Source organism: Lissotriton helveticus, chromosome 10 (genome assembly GCF_964261635.1).
Source record: "Lissotriton helveticus chromosome 10, aLisHel1.1, whole genome shotgun sequence".
NCBI lineage: Eukaryota > Metazoa > Chordata > Amphibia > Caudata > Salamandridae > Lissotriton > Lissotriton helveticus.
The window spans coordinates 151,256,950-151,272,189 of NC_136071.1; the positions used below are offsets into that span (position 1 = coordinate 151,256,950).

General features: G+C 43.6%; 1 protein-coding gene across 8 annotated transcripts in view; it reads left to right on the top strand.

Moving 5' to 3' along the window:
* LOC144786046 (kinesin-like protein KIF19) overlaps positions 1-15,240 on the top strand; it is a 1,675,385-nt gene that overhangs the window by 84,213 nt on the left and 1,575,932 nt on the right. Inside the window, exon 1 of one of the 8 annotated variants that reach the window (XM_078664982.1) lies at positions 9,825-9,890. The exons of the other annotated variants lie outside the window; for them this stretch is intronic. The gene's annotated coding sequence lies outside the window, so the exon portion shown is untranslated. Of the gene's footprint in view, positions 1-9,824; positions 9,891-15,240 lie in introns of those variants that run through there. 8 annotated transcript variants of the gene reach the window in all.

Sequence of the window (15,240 nt, forward strand, 5' to 3'; positions counted from 1 at the left end):
ATTAACCACCTTGATTTTGGCTGTTGAATTGGCGCCTCTACAGTGGACAAAATATTTAATAAAACCTAGGTAAACGTTTATGGCCAGTATTCAAATAAAGGATGATGCAATGCTACCCCCATCTTTAAAGTTGAAATTACCTTCTTCTATATGCAATGACTCCCTCCTGTAGTTATACGTTGGAGCCACTGTCTTGTGTGGTCAGGTATTTGGTTAAAACTTCAGCTATAAAAAAAGTCGGGTCCCTTTATTAAACTTTGTTATTTTGTCACATTGGGTTACTGATTTATTACCTAGTCTTTGTCCGACTTACCCCTTGAAATCGGCTTGGGTATACCGATGGTAATTTCTGGCTCCTCTATTGTGGGTCACCAGGTTTTATCGGGTCTTTTACATCAATTTAGACCTCGGGTGCTACAAGATAAAGATAGAAGTTTCGGGGGCATTCTAAATATTGGATATGCCACCATAGCATGATACATATATTCTTGTTATGCAATATTATAAGATATTATGAGGTACATTTAAAGCTATGTGTCGATGGAGCTACTTATTACGCACTTAAACTTCTGATGAGTTCAAAACAACCACGCCAGGTGTTAGGGCCGGCTCGTTTGTAATTCATTATGTTTCATTACGCTACTAAATCTATTCTTATTGCGCAGTTTCAGTGTCGAGATATGTTGTAGAACATCTACCCCCATATCACCTCTTACTGTTACAGGGGTGGGATCATTTCTGAATTTTCCTGTTACGTAACGCTATTTTAAAGCACTATTTGTGGTTATGAACGTATCGTGTTAATAAATGAAGATTCTCGACCCTCAACCACGTCCTAGCGTTTCGCTTTATATTAAACTTTCTACTCGTATCTTGACATTATAATTGTGTATTATTGCATTTGTGTTCCCAATTCACCTATATTCAAACAATTTTCAGCGTATTTGAGCATATCTTAATTCCGTTCAACGGGGTACTCATTAAAAGCGCGCCGGCATGGAATTTTAAATCCATGCGTCTAAGCGTTCTTGGTGCTATACTATTTAGTTTCCTCGTGCATACCTGATAAGTGAGTAGCGGCCTCCCTGCTCCAACGTATGATTCCGGAAGTCATGAAAGGAAATACTTCCGGAGTGTAGCTCTATTTATTCAGGTCTAATAGAGTATGCCCCGGAAGTTCTTAAATTAAATTGCCGACAACTATATTACCTCTTTACTCGCTAATTATTATTTAATGGCTTTACAATAATATTGTAAATCAGCCTTCCTTGCCTCTGTATCCTAGTCGGTGGCTAAAAAAGGGTAGCCCTGGACAGTCCGCTAAAAGTATTTAGAGTGGTTTCTCAGTTTCGTAGGATGGCGGCCATCTTGGAATGGCGTTACGAATTCTGTAGTGCTATTTACACCTATTACTTTATTTAACCGCATTGGATTACGTATATCCAGCATCGTTCATTTTCACTACAAAATTCAATTATTATATACAGTGATCAGATTCCAACATTTCCACTTTTTTATATAAAGCAACACAATAATATGAACCAAACTTCATATCTGTGCGTCAATCAATACGAATAATGTACATTGGGTTATTCTAATATTTAACTGTTGCCACGGTCCCCTATTTGTGATTAATAGTGTAAAATACTAGTTACATTATCACTCCCCAAAATTTTTCTTACAGATTACAAAGATTGACAGTTTACATTATTGAGAATTAGATTATAAATGAATAACACATAAAGGTTGCAATAAACATCTACTCATTATCCCATTCCAATTTTTATATGTAAGTATATAATGCTCATAACCTTGGCGTACAGTATCATCTACCTTTACAGTCATCAATCATGAGGAGCAACATGAACACTTGATTTTTATTGGATTCATCTCTCCCATTCTTCTTTATTGTTTAATCCATTTTTTTAAGTGTTAAAATAAGACATATAAAATTGTTCACGTTTTTTCCTCTTGACAAAACTGTTCCCTCCTCTGACGCTATGCTTCATTACTTCAATGCCACACCACTTACGCTCATCTATTGTGTGGTTGTGGGACACCCAATTATTACAACTCTTACTATAAAGAGTGCAATTTTTGCTCAGCCAATAGTTAAAGAGTGCAAAAAATCCCATAATAGAAACTAGGGCCACGTATGCTTATCCGAATGGGCCCATATCAAGCAGCTGTTAAAGGGTTAAAGATGAACTCTATGTTTGAATAAACTTATCTTATTTGAGTTGGTTTTAATAAACAATTGAAGTGCACAGGCATTTTTTAAGTGACAACATTAGCAACTACATAACAGGGTTCATAGTGTATGATAGACGTCTAAATGTATTGTTTTCTATTTTGTATTTAGATTTTAAATACAAGAAATTGTTACGTCCTGATGAAGGCGGAAATGACTATACACCGAAATGCCGGGTCAACTGTTTTTAACATATTACACTTGTCTCACTAAAAAGAGACACGTTTTTTAACTTGTTAGATTGTAACCCTCAGGGAAGCCCTAGGTTGATGATACATGAAGAATAATACATTTTCTTTTTTAACCAATATTCTCCTCAGATGTGCTTTCATAATGCATTGTGATACCTAGAATATTATTAGAATATTCTTTCGTTGCTAAATGGTATTTTGCCTGTTTTAATATACTCTGTGTTGATACATACAAGGCATATCCATTGCAATCAAGAGGTTGCCTTATATGTAATACTGTGTGACAGGGTCTATTTCCTTCTGGTTTTGTACATACCCTCTCCCTGTAAAGTCTATAGGAGTACCTTCCTTTCTTTTGACGGTTGTGGCTTGGATCCTGGGGCTGTCCTGTCTTTGGGGGTGCAGTGCAAGGCAGTAAATTGAAGCTAGGAGAGAAAAGGTAGACAACCGCTCCCAGTTGCAGCCTGGCCTGCAGTCATGGAACAGGGCGCTGTCTGGACAACTGTGTTGGAGAGCATGCTGGCAGTCTTCAAGGCCGGGCAGATTTGTGGCAGGCGGGAACACTGTCAGGAGTCAGGCCCAAAGGCTGTTGTGCCTGCGAAGCTAAGGGTAGGTGTGGGCTGCGGAATTAACTTTTGATGAATTGATTTAGTTCGTAATATGGTTGTGAAGTTGTCTCATCACCTATTGCGGTATGCATATGGTTATTTACTCGTTAAATAAGCAAGTCAAACCATCATAATAATGATGTATTTAATAAAATGTAGTCAACTGTTTTAACTGTTTAAACAAAGCATTCACTTTATGTGTATATTTTCTTTGCAAGTTTATAATTCAGTCAAAATGGTATAGGTGTTGGTGAGTTGATGGTGCAGTGGTCAAGTGATTACAGTGTACGAAATTTACACAGCTTAATGAAACAGACCCAAATTACTGAATACAAGGTTTTCGCTGTCTAATCTATTAGAAGTCAGAGATATGAACTGAACAATTTCCAATGCTTAGATATTTTGCTAAAAAAACAATGGCGGCTCCTCCGATAAGGCGGAGAAGCATCGCTCCACTGCTTCACAGCAGTGAAGTAAAGGAAATATAAAATGATAATAACTCACGTTATTATCATTTTAAGTTTCCTTCTGCTGCAGCAGCTTTTGGGGCGGGGCCCATGGCCTTTTGGGACCGGCCAAACAGTCATGCGCACTTCCCTTTTTGCCACGCAGGCTGCATTACAGCCAGCGTGGAGAACATGCTCAGGCCCCCATACCATGGCTGAGCGCTGATCCACAGCCCTCAGGGAGGCTGGGATGGTGCTTACTGCTGTTTCCTGCATCTTGCTGCAGACCGGAGACAGGAAGAAGAGGACAGAGGAGAGGCGCCGGCTGGCCGGCTGGCAGTCACAGGTAAGTATTCTTTTTAAAAAAACTTTTTTCGCTCCCTAACCTCTTCCCCCAGCCCCGCTCAACCACCCAGGTGCGGTAGCAGCCGCTACTATAAAAAAACTGTCCAAAACAAATGAGTCAACGATATTTATATTATATCCTTCATGGCTATTCAGGGAGGCTTTATCAGTCAATTAGTCGGGGACATCTGTGGGTAGCTTCCCTGGCACATACAGCTGTGTTTCACATCATTAGGACAAAGTATTCTGGTTGAAAAACTTTAGGCACCCTCTAAATTCGATTTATCTTAGTCTTGAAACTTTAGAGGTCAACTATAGAAGTAGATTAAGCGGACTGTTAAAGTTAAAGAAGTTGATGCACATTAAGAGCCCATGGAAAAAAGTTCTGTTTTGAATGATAGGATCTTCCTTGATAGTCACAAATGTTAGAATAATTCTCCCTATGTTCAGGGACCCCAGAGCATTTCTTCAACATTATATGCCTCATAAATTGGCCATAATATAGCAGAAATGGTGAAGAGTCTAACATGTTCCTGTTTTGCTGAACACTTTTTGAAAGCGTACATGCAAGCTGTGTTGTTTTAAGGATTTGCGGGACGCGGGGCTCAACCCTTTGACCCGATACAGGAGACAATCAGAAGTATCAAAGGGTAATGGCTGTGGTAGTATGAGTGACATGATGTATGAGCAGAATGCAAGTGTATTATTGATTTTGCTATTGTTTTTCATTGTACAGATGGGAATTGGATTATTGTTAACGGGGTGTAAGATTTGGGCTGGGGGTTTTGAGTTCGGGATTACATGGGGATGCACGTTAGTTTATTATAGTGTCTACCCCCTTGGTGTTTCAAATGTTCAGGATATGGGGTTATCTGGCAGCGACGGCAGCAGAAGGCAGGTCAATATCAAAAATGTTGGGACTGGTAATTACTGTTGGTCATGGGACACTACAAAATTATAACATAGAATGTGAGAGGGCTAAATTAGTTTGTGAAGCATTATAGAATACACACATATTTGCGGCGACAGGGCACTCGTGGCTATGTTACAAGAGACTCACCTAATAGACACTGAAACACAGACACTTCACAGAAAATGGAGGGGTCAATTGTTCTCATCCATCTTCTCTTCCTAGGCCATGGGGGTGGCTATACGAATAGCTCCACAGGTCTTGTTTAAACTGTGCAGCTATGAAGCTGATGTAGTGGGCAGATACGTAAGTGTGTATGGTGATATAGATGTGACGGACGTGTGCCTGGTGAACGTCTATGCCCCAAATACAGATGACGCTGACTTCTTTAGTGAAATGGAGAACCGGTTACTACCATACATCGGGATACCAGTAATATGGGCGGGTGACTTTAATTGCGTGCTAGATGGTACATTAGACAGGCACTCTCCAAAATGCCACAGTAAGCCGAATATGTTGGTGGCCCTGAGGGGGGGTGATGGATAGGCTTCACTGTGTGGACATCTGGCGCAAAACATACCTGGAGGAGTGGCAGTACACATACTGAACGCCAGCCAGCGAGGTCTACAGTATGCTTGACCGTTTCTTACTCTCCCGAGAGTTGTGTGACAATGTGGGCGGGACTACGGTGCAGGGCCGCTTCCTGTCGGCTCGTGCCCCTATGTTGCTAGAATGTGGACCCGAGAGGAGTAGGCCGAGTGTCCGTTATGGCGATTGCCATCGTCCGTACTACGAGACCAAGTATTTAGAGAAGAACTTAAGAAAACTATAGTAGATTACTTTGATGAGAATTGATCCACCACTAAAACTAGGAGCAATGAATGGGATACATTCAAAGTGGTCACTAGGGGGACTGCCTGTCCAGAGTGGGGGGCACTAGGAGCTGACTAGAGCTGTAACTGACAGGGGCGGGGACAAGCTTACCAAACTGCAGTGCGAAAGCCGCGCGATGGATCAGCCTTCAGACGCCCTTTTACAGGCGCACCGTGCAGTTGGGGAGACCTGGGATAGACTGGATTGCTTGACCCGCAGCAAATACCGGCAAATACTACATAAAGAGGGTGACAGATCAGGGAGACTGCTTGCGTGGTTGCTAAAACGTGTGCGCCCACCCCAATGATTCTATGTCGCACTGAGCGAGGGGCAGCTAACACACAGGTCGCCATCAAAGCTGTTCTATTTGCTCACTAGGCTGATATCTACCGCAGGACTACCGGAAACAAGAGGTCTGTTGGGGGTGAGTTCCTTCAAGGGGTCCCACTGCTGTGGCTTTCGGACCAGCTGAGGGTCAAACTGGAGGCAGTACTCCAGCTGGAGGACCTACCAGAAGCCCTACGGGGTATGGCTCGGTCCAACGCCCAGCCCGGACGGCATGCCTGTTGAACTCTATGAACTCTATCAGACATATGCCAATAAACTCCTTACTCGTTTATTAGACACCTTGCAGGAGGCTAAACAGACTGGAGTACCCGCGAGAGGCACAGTTTGTCATGGTCCCCAAGTCTGATAGAAACCCAGAGGACCCGGCTGCATATAGACCCCTGTCCATGTTGGGAGTAGACGCTAAACTATTGGCCAAAGTTCTGGCCTTAAGACTACAGAGAGTAGTGAATTAGCTGGTTTATGACATGAGGACCAATGCGGTTTTATGCCAGGGAGAGGAACACACATGAATTTACGTAGATTATCACACATCCTACCATCGGTAGCAGACACAGACCTCAGGGCGGCAGTAGTCGCCCTGGATATAGAAAAAGCCTTTGATACTCTGTGGTGGGACTGTCTCTGGGAAGTACTACTGAGAATGGGGTTTGAAAGCGAGTACATAGCCTGGATCAAACTGCTATACCGCAAACCGATGGCCAGAGTGCAGAACGGGAGGCAGGTGTCGGAAATTATAGAAATAGGAAGGGGCACGAGGCAGGGGTGCCCATTATCCCCATTGCTTTTCGCTTTGGCCATGGAACCTCGGGCGATACGATTGCGTAGGGATATGGAACCATGGGGTACAGAGGTGGACGACCATACGCATGTGGTCTATGTGAGTGAACCGGAAGGGGTGATCCTGGCGGCTTTGGGTAATACTAGACTTGTTTGGGGCTTCCTCTGGACTCTGAATCAACTGTCAGAAAATAACACTGTTCCTGCTCGCTGCCTTGGTGTGGGGGACACCTAATGATCTCCCTATAGTTAGCATGGACTGGAAATGCGATCGATTCCGTTACCTCAGTATAAGATTGCCCATCAGCCCAAGTCCCACTTTAAACTAAACATGGGGAAAGGTCCTCACAGGACTGCGGGCATCGATAATGTTATGGTATAGGTTGCCATCATCGGTTATGGGGAGAGTGGCAGTATCAAAAATGGTGCTCTTGCCTCGCTGTCTCTATGTGCTCAAGAACTCCTTTTGAAAAATCCCTAAGTACACGTTTGATGTATTGAATGGTCTCCTGACTTCCCTGGTATGGGCTGGTAAGCAGAGCAAGGCCAAGATGGAAAGACCTAAATTGGACATGGATGGGGGTGGCCTAGGATTGCCAGACCTAAGACTATGGCTGGACTATTGCAATATGCTGCACAATGGTGCATGGGGGAACACACAGTCGAGAAAGACCTGCTAGGGAGATGGAATGATGGGACGCAACTACAGCGGTTCCTAATGATGGGTACTAAGGTCCATAAAGACTGCCAACACATAATTTGGCGGTTTACATATGTCTGGGAACAAGCAGTGGTACTGGTTCTCCAAAAGGCCCCGTATGCTAGCGCACTGTCTCTCTGTTGGCTGAAGGGTTTACAAAATATTCAGGAGGCCATGGACATCTCAAGATGGTACGAGGGGGAATGTGAGTCTGCGGGAGACTCATGTACATTCATGACCTTTCAGGAGGCTCAGGACTGGTTCCAGGTGCCACTGGGGTATTTCCTACAGTACACCACAACATTGCATACTGTGCGTGAGTTGTGGGCCACATTCCCGGATTAGCCGAAAGAGTCCTGCACATTGACGACAATGCTAGTCCCAGGCTCTAGCTGGGGTCTCATCTCACGCATATACAAAGCATTAAAGGAGGATCAGGGGTCTAACCTCGACATGATTAGGGTGAGATGGGATGATGCCCTGCCAGTCCCACTAACAGATGGCTAGTGGAGGAGAGCTCTGGCACAGGTAGCCGATGCTCAAAGTAATGCGCGGTTCAAGCTCATCCAGTTTTATTATTTAAACCACACATATTTGACTCCACAACAATGTGCACGGTTTACCCCAGGGTCGTCTTCAGCATGCCCGCGTTGTGGCGTGGACCCTGTCACAATCTTACATATGACCTGGAGCTGTCTACGCCTACAACAGTACTGGTAGAAGGTGGTACAATCTCTTTGCACAGCAACAAAGGGGCAAATTGACATCTCAATAAAACATTGCATTCTGGGCATACGCCCACCACCCAAGAAAGGGACTAGGATGCAATACAAATTTGCACTGTTAGGACTGGTCCTAGCAAAAAGACGGATAGCGATCCACTAGATACATCGGGGGTGGCAGAAGAATGCTGCATCAGAGTAGTACGATCAGATGAGAATACTGAGAGTGATCGTTTGGATTTTGGACAAATGTTGGCTGCAGTGTGTACAGAAACTACTTAAAGTGAAAATGGATGCACAAATAGTTCACCATCCACAAGGACCACTTCACCATCTAATGCAACAACACAGTAAGCGCCCTCTCGCACCATATACACACAAATCACAAACAAGTTTTAGGTACATTGCTAGATTTCCCTTTTTTCAAAAACAACAACACCTGCCGGTCGCTGTCAGGGGGTGAGGGAGGAATGTATAAGGGGGAATATAGATTCCTTTGTTTGATTATCATTATTGTTTTTCACAATTTAGAGTCAATTTAAAAACTCACTGTTTCTAAAAAGTTACTCAGCTCACGGGTCGTGAGATCGAAGAAAAAGTGCTGCCAAGTCATTAACTCATTACAATTAAACAACTCAAAGATGTAAATGTATATTGATAACCTGGATGCAGTGCCTAATAAAAACATGTAAAAAAAAAGATTTGTGGGGCCCTGGGCAAGACATATTTATGGGGCCCCCTGTACCTAACAACATTCAATGTTATTACCCATTTTCTACTAATTGAAGCCTGCATGATGGCAAACTTTCAAAAGCAGGCTTCACGTAAAAGCAGTTGAAATATGTCTTTCCGGGGCCCCCAAAAATGCATAAGATGCCATTGGGGCCGGGCAAAGAGAAACAGACTTAGAGGTAGAGGTAGTCAGAGAAGAGAGAGGTTGAGATATGGAAATAAACAGAGTTGAGATAAATAAAGTTTACTTTCCCAGGGGCCCCTTGAAAGGTTTGCCTACTTTGCCCAAGCCTTAAAACGTCTCCGCTTGCAAGGTGTTACAAATTGCAGTTATTAAAAGCATGAAAAATGCACCTTTTCTCAGGATACAATGCAACATCTATGTAAAACTTTTGTTTCATGTGCATTTAACAATGAGGAAAAGTGTAGCCTGGTAGCCTTGCCTTAAGAGAGCCCAAAATATGTACTATCCGTTTTATAGTTGCCAGAGCTTCCACTACCTATGATTCATTTTACTGGAAGTAGCCTCACAGAGGCAGGTGATTTTGTGGCTTATATTACTGGGACTCTGGGAGCATATGGGGTGTTTTTACACATTTTTGTGAGAGACGTTTGTCAGATATGTTTTTCTTAATTTCTCTCAATGTCTTTAAACAGTATATGAAGTGTGAAATATTTTTCTGTACTTCTGAGCCATTTTTTTAAACCTCAAAATGCCATTTCTGTCCAAGGAAGAAAGCTGCTTCTGACCCACACAAGCTATGTGTGATGTACATGTTCTCTTCTTACTCTGCAATTTCAGCCAAACAAATTCTAAAACGATACATAAAGACAGAGAAGACATATAGCTGAAGTGCAAGCAAGGAGAGCTAATGACCAAGAAGAAAAGACCAGAGAATCCTTCCAAGAAACACTCTATTTCCACTGGTGAAGTGGTAAGATCCCCTAAGGGCTCCGAAAGAGGGCGATCCAGGAAAAGGAAGGGTGAGGAATGCGAAAAAAATGTCACTGCAACCATTCTCACAAGATGTCAGTCTAGGATTTCTTTCAAGATTCTTTGTCTTGCCCATGGGGCTTTCTATGGTACAGGCGCTGAGGGTCTCAGGTCACTTATTCATCTCTGTGCTCCTAGCCGATCCCTTCGCTCCTCTAACAAAAATCTTCTTGAGGTACCTAGGTTCGTAAAGGCTAAATGGGGAGGTAGAGCTTTTTCCATGGTTGTACCTAGATTATGGAACTCTCTCGCCCCTGACCTCCTGAGGCAACCCTCTCTTGCTCTGTTTCGCAAAGCATTGAAAACCTGGCTTTTCTCTGAAGTGTATCTGTAAGAACTTCTCTGGTTACTACACTCTACATGACCTGCTTATGCTCCTTGATGCCCTTGGGCTAAGTTGAGCTTTAGAAGACTCCTTTCATTCATTCATTCATGATGGACAGAATGTTGCACAATGGCAAAACATTCACCCCCAGTCACAGATCTGGGTTTAATCCATCGTTATTTTGCTCACCATGCCACCCCAGTTCAGACATGGCCATATGCAAATCAGTCTTGACCCTGTGCCTCATGGGAACAGTCCAGCCCGAACTGCCTAGCCATGTCTTCCCTGGACCGGAATCAAGCATCCTAGGACCAGTTTCTGGCTATCAGCTGTCATCAGCCCGGATAGCTTGACTCCAGTGGCGTAGTGAGCACGGGACCCACATCTGGGCATAGCCTTCCCACATAGGGCAAACAGCAAAACACACAAGATGATGGACGGAATGTTGCACAATGGCAAAACATTCACCCCCAGTCACAGATCTGGGTTTAATCCATTGTTATTTTGCTCACCACGCCACCCCTGTTCAGACATGGCCATATGCAAATCAGTCTTGACCCTGTGCCTCATGGGAACAGTCCAGCCCGAACTGCCAAGCCATGTCTTCCCTGGACCAAAATTAAGCATCCTAGGACCGGTTTCTGGCTATCAGCCGTCATCAGCCAGCATAGCTTGACTCCAGTGGCGTACTGAGCACGGGACCCACGTCTGGGCATACCCTTCCCACATAGGACGAACAGCAAAACACACAAGATGATGGACGGAATGTTGCACAATGGGAAAACATTCACCCCCCAGCCACAGATCTGAGTTTAATTTGTCGTTATTTTGCTCACCACGCCACCCCAGTTCAGACATGGCCATATGCAACTCAGTCTTGACCCTGTGCCTCATGGGAACAGTCCAGCCCGAACTGCCAAGCCATGTCTTCCCTGGACCGGAATCAAGCATCCCATTGACAGATCTATTGACTATCGAAGACCACAGTATAGCCACCAAAATGATCAGCACTTATGTCTTCACTGTTGAAAGGATCGACATTGACACCATGAACACATCATTGCCACCACCACTCAAAATCATTAAGGTTGGCTACACAAGGTCTCCAAAAACGTTAATGAACTCATGGCAGCTGACAATGTCCTGCTCACTTTTGATACAAACCATTAAATTGACATTGTCGCAGCACTCCTCGATGACACCACCAGCATCAAGGCCTTTAGCGACATTGCCCGAAAGATAGACATTGAGATTTTCCACCTCAATACTTCCACCAGTGCCTAAAAAGAGATTGTGGCTATCTCTTGGTGTAGAGACACCTCTAGTACCTTTGGGGCCTCCAAGTTACGTAATACTGACTGAAAACCCTTACAAGTTCCTCCAGAACTTCCAAGCTTACCCCTTCCACCTCAGATGCTGTCTCACCCAACATCTGTACATGTAGTACGGAGTGCTGTGGAAAATTTGAAATATGAAAATGTAGCTCAACAATAGACACCAGCAGAAAAAGTAGCACAGCTGTATGTGTTGAGAAATAAGTCTAGTCCTAAATCTCGTACTTAACAGAGAGAGGTCAAGAGTTCACTTGAGGACATAATAGAATACAAACTTTAAAGGGTTGCAGCGAAAGGCCAACTCGTGTTTAGCAAACTCAAAGGAATTTATGGCTTTAGCACATGGGCTCACTGGCACGTATTTTGTGTTTCCAAATAGATTGTAACTTGATTGGACAATAGGTGTAGCAAATCCAATGAGTCCAAACCCCACAGAGGTCTTAGGTCCACAATGATAAAGCACCGATGCCACTAAAATTTTATTTACTACAAATATACATGTATTCAAGAATGAAGAATGTCTAGTCTGTTAAGCATTATTAGAACTGCAATAAAGAATGTGTAGAGGATTAGGTTAGGGTTTGGGGTCACTAGCATTTTATGTTTGTCCACTTTCAATCTGTAACCATGAAGTTAAATATTAATATTTACTCTTTTGTAATAAAGTAGTGTAGTAATTTCGTATATAAAAAGCTGTCTGTGAACCGGCAATTTGAGACCAGCTACCTGCCTGTGCGAGGAAGGTTGGTTTCCCTGTCGCGAAGTGTGCTTGGTTCCTCAACAAACGCACTATGGAGTTGTTCAATCCAATATGAAACTTTATTAAACAGCAATCACTAAAAAGGGGAGAGGGTCTAAAGATAAGTTCCACCACCCCACAAACCCCCAAAAATATATAGTAAACACACCAAAGGGGGGTGGGGAACAACAGACAAAGTGACGCAAAGACAGGGCTAAAAAGTCAAAATTTATTGAAAAAACTGCCTTCACTCACACACAATGTGTGTGACATGCTTCATCATCGGGTCTGCTTACAAAACGCCCCCGCGTAGCTACGCAGGGGGCGGAGCATAGGGAGGGGGAAAAAACAAAAAAACACACTACTCAAAATCAACAAGTACAAACAACATATAAGTGACATAGAGTGATCACATAGATTGGTGTTGTCCGTCCGGACTGGGTAAGTGATAGACTTAATGTGCAGGTTGGAAAGTGCTTGTTAAAACTGGCTCATGGGTACCTACCAGTACTTTATTCCAGGGTCCCAAGGTCAGGATAAAAATTTAGAGTGAAGGATATACACGTGTTTAGGCAGGAAGTCAGGATCCACAAACACTACTCCTTATACTGCGGTGGTCAACATGTTTCGACCGTTAATCCATGCCCTCGATTAAGTGGGTCACACCGGTCTTCGTCAGGACAGTCTAACTGTCCCAGTCCTTGTATGCCTCTTACCTCAGTGCAGTGGTGGGTAGAGGGAACCACGTGGAGGGTACTTCCACAACCGTGGATCGTTATTACTACAATAGAGAATAATTATTTTCAGAACAGTATCCATTGTAGTATACTTGAGTAGAGTATTGTTGGCTATTGATAGCCCCAAATCACTTTATACTCCAATTCTCAAATGAGTTAAAAACGAAAGATTATTAATATCGATAACAGACACGCTCCAGAGGTGACAAGACACTTCACATATAAAGGAGGAATCTCCCAGCCCCTATACAAGGGTTTCAAAGTTCCCAAAGGTACATATCCTGCCATACACTGTGAATAAAGTAGCCCTTAGGATAAAAAGGCGGGAATAGGCGTCTTACCGAGTCTACTGATTCTTAAGGCTCGAAATGGCGTCAGCGGGTGAAGCTCCAAAGAACACAACCTGTGTTCGAGGGTGAAACATATGCAGGTAAGTAAAACTGGTTCTAAATGTAAACATATCATTTATAGCCCAGAAGACACCTCTTACCTCCCGTTGTATACGAGGGGTGTAGGCATTCACACAATGATCCCAGTAAATCTGTGTAATGTATCCTCACTATATTTCCGCTACATGTCCATGCTATGGGATACAATGAGCACTCTATGTAGTCAAAGGTCCCCACCCAGCTCATGCAGGACCCGAGTAGGAAAATTAGGCCCATATTTGCGCTCTTAAAACGATCATCAACCATCGTCTTGTAGCCCCACTCACTGTTCCGTAGGATCGCTCCAGCACAATTTGTGCCCTCCATGCATAGACGCCGCAAAGATCACGGCGTGTTATGGCGCTGCTGTTGTTAAACCCGGTCCCTGCACTTCCACATGATCACGTCGGATGACATCATCACACGCGTAGTGTGGCCGAGAACGGTAGTTTTTCTGTTTCAGGAGATCATTTTTGCATACAGGGGCCCGTGTACCAGCGGTGTGTTCTAAAATATAGTCCCAGTGAGCCACCAGATGATTCAATGGTTACGTCATCCTGTGCGTAGTGAGGCGGGAACAGTAGTTTTTCTATTGGAGGAGATCATTATTACATACAGGAGCACGTATACCAGCTGTGTGTCCTAAAGTATAGTCACAGTGAGCCAACAGATGATAAAATGGCCAAGGCGAATATTGCCATGCACCACTCTACACATTCCGTGTTGGACCCCATCACGTTGCTGGCAAATTTATCCAAGATAGGGGCAACGGCGACGGCTGCCGGCCCAGTCCGCCGCCGAGACAAAGAGTAATACAGACAATCCAATCAAGGGCTGCCATTACTGGGAGGAGTGGTCCCAGATACTGAAGGAATTAGAACAAGATTAAATGATATCTCAACTGAATTTGCAAAAGGTATCACAATATTGTTTTTAATCACAACGTGAACACAGTTATTCAATAAAACACTATTCTTAAAATACATCAATATTAAATCATCAATAATGCCCCTGAAAGAAGGGAGGGGGAAAGGTGGTGATTGGATAGTGAAGGAACTATACAAATAACAAAACAGTGGTCACTGAGACCTCAATGAAAAATTGCTACTAATTAATTACGACAAATTAAAGTACAGAGATCATAAATTAATCAAACGAACTCATGCCTATCGGAACAAAATCATAAATGATGATTGGGGAGAGAGGCTGAGAATGGAGAAAGTGTCGACGTTTCGACCCAGATTGGTACAGGCATATAGTAGGGCCTTGCTAGAGGGTCTTCATCAGGACAGGGAGACAAGAGGGGCAGTCAGTTAGCGATGGAGTGTCGTAAATTAGACAGCAAACGGATGTATCCGAAGTACAACGGTCAGTCAATCTTATAGTGGAGTGTCGCGAATTAGGTAGCCAACGGATGTATATGATGTACACCGTTCAGTCTATCTTATAAATGAGGTACCGTCAGTTGGTAAGTAAGGAATCCGCCGCCTGGGTCCGGATCCAGGAATGAAAGTTAAGTCATTGGCCCAGGGTGAAAAAGAAGGGGGTGAGTCCTTAATCAATATCTTGTACAATCGCCGTGGTGATAATTCCAGTTTCTGAGAATAAGAAATCCTGGAAGTTTTAATAGGGGGTCTGATGTGTGACAGGCCAGTTCTCCAAGGTCAATTAGAATAACGGTCACCCAAAAGGGTCCAAGTTCTGTGAAAGAAAGATTATGAAGCATCCACGGGTGTCTGTTGTGGGCGCTCCAAGCTCAAGAGGGGTCACTGTATAA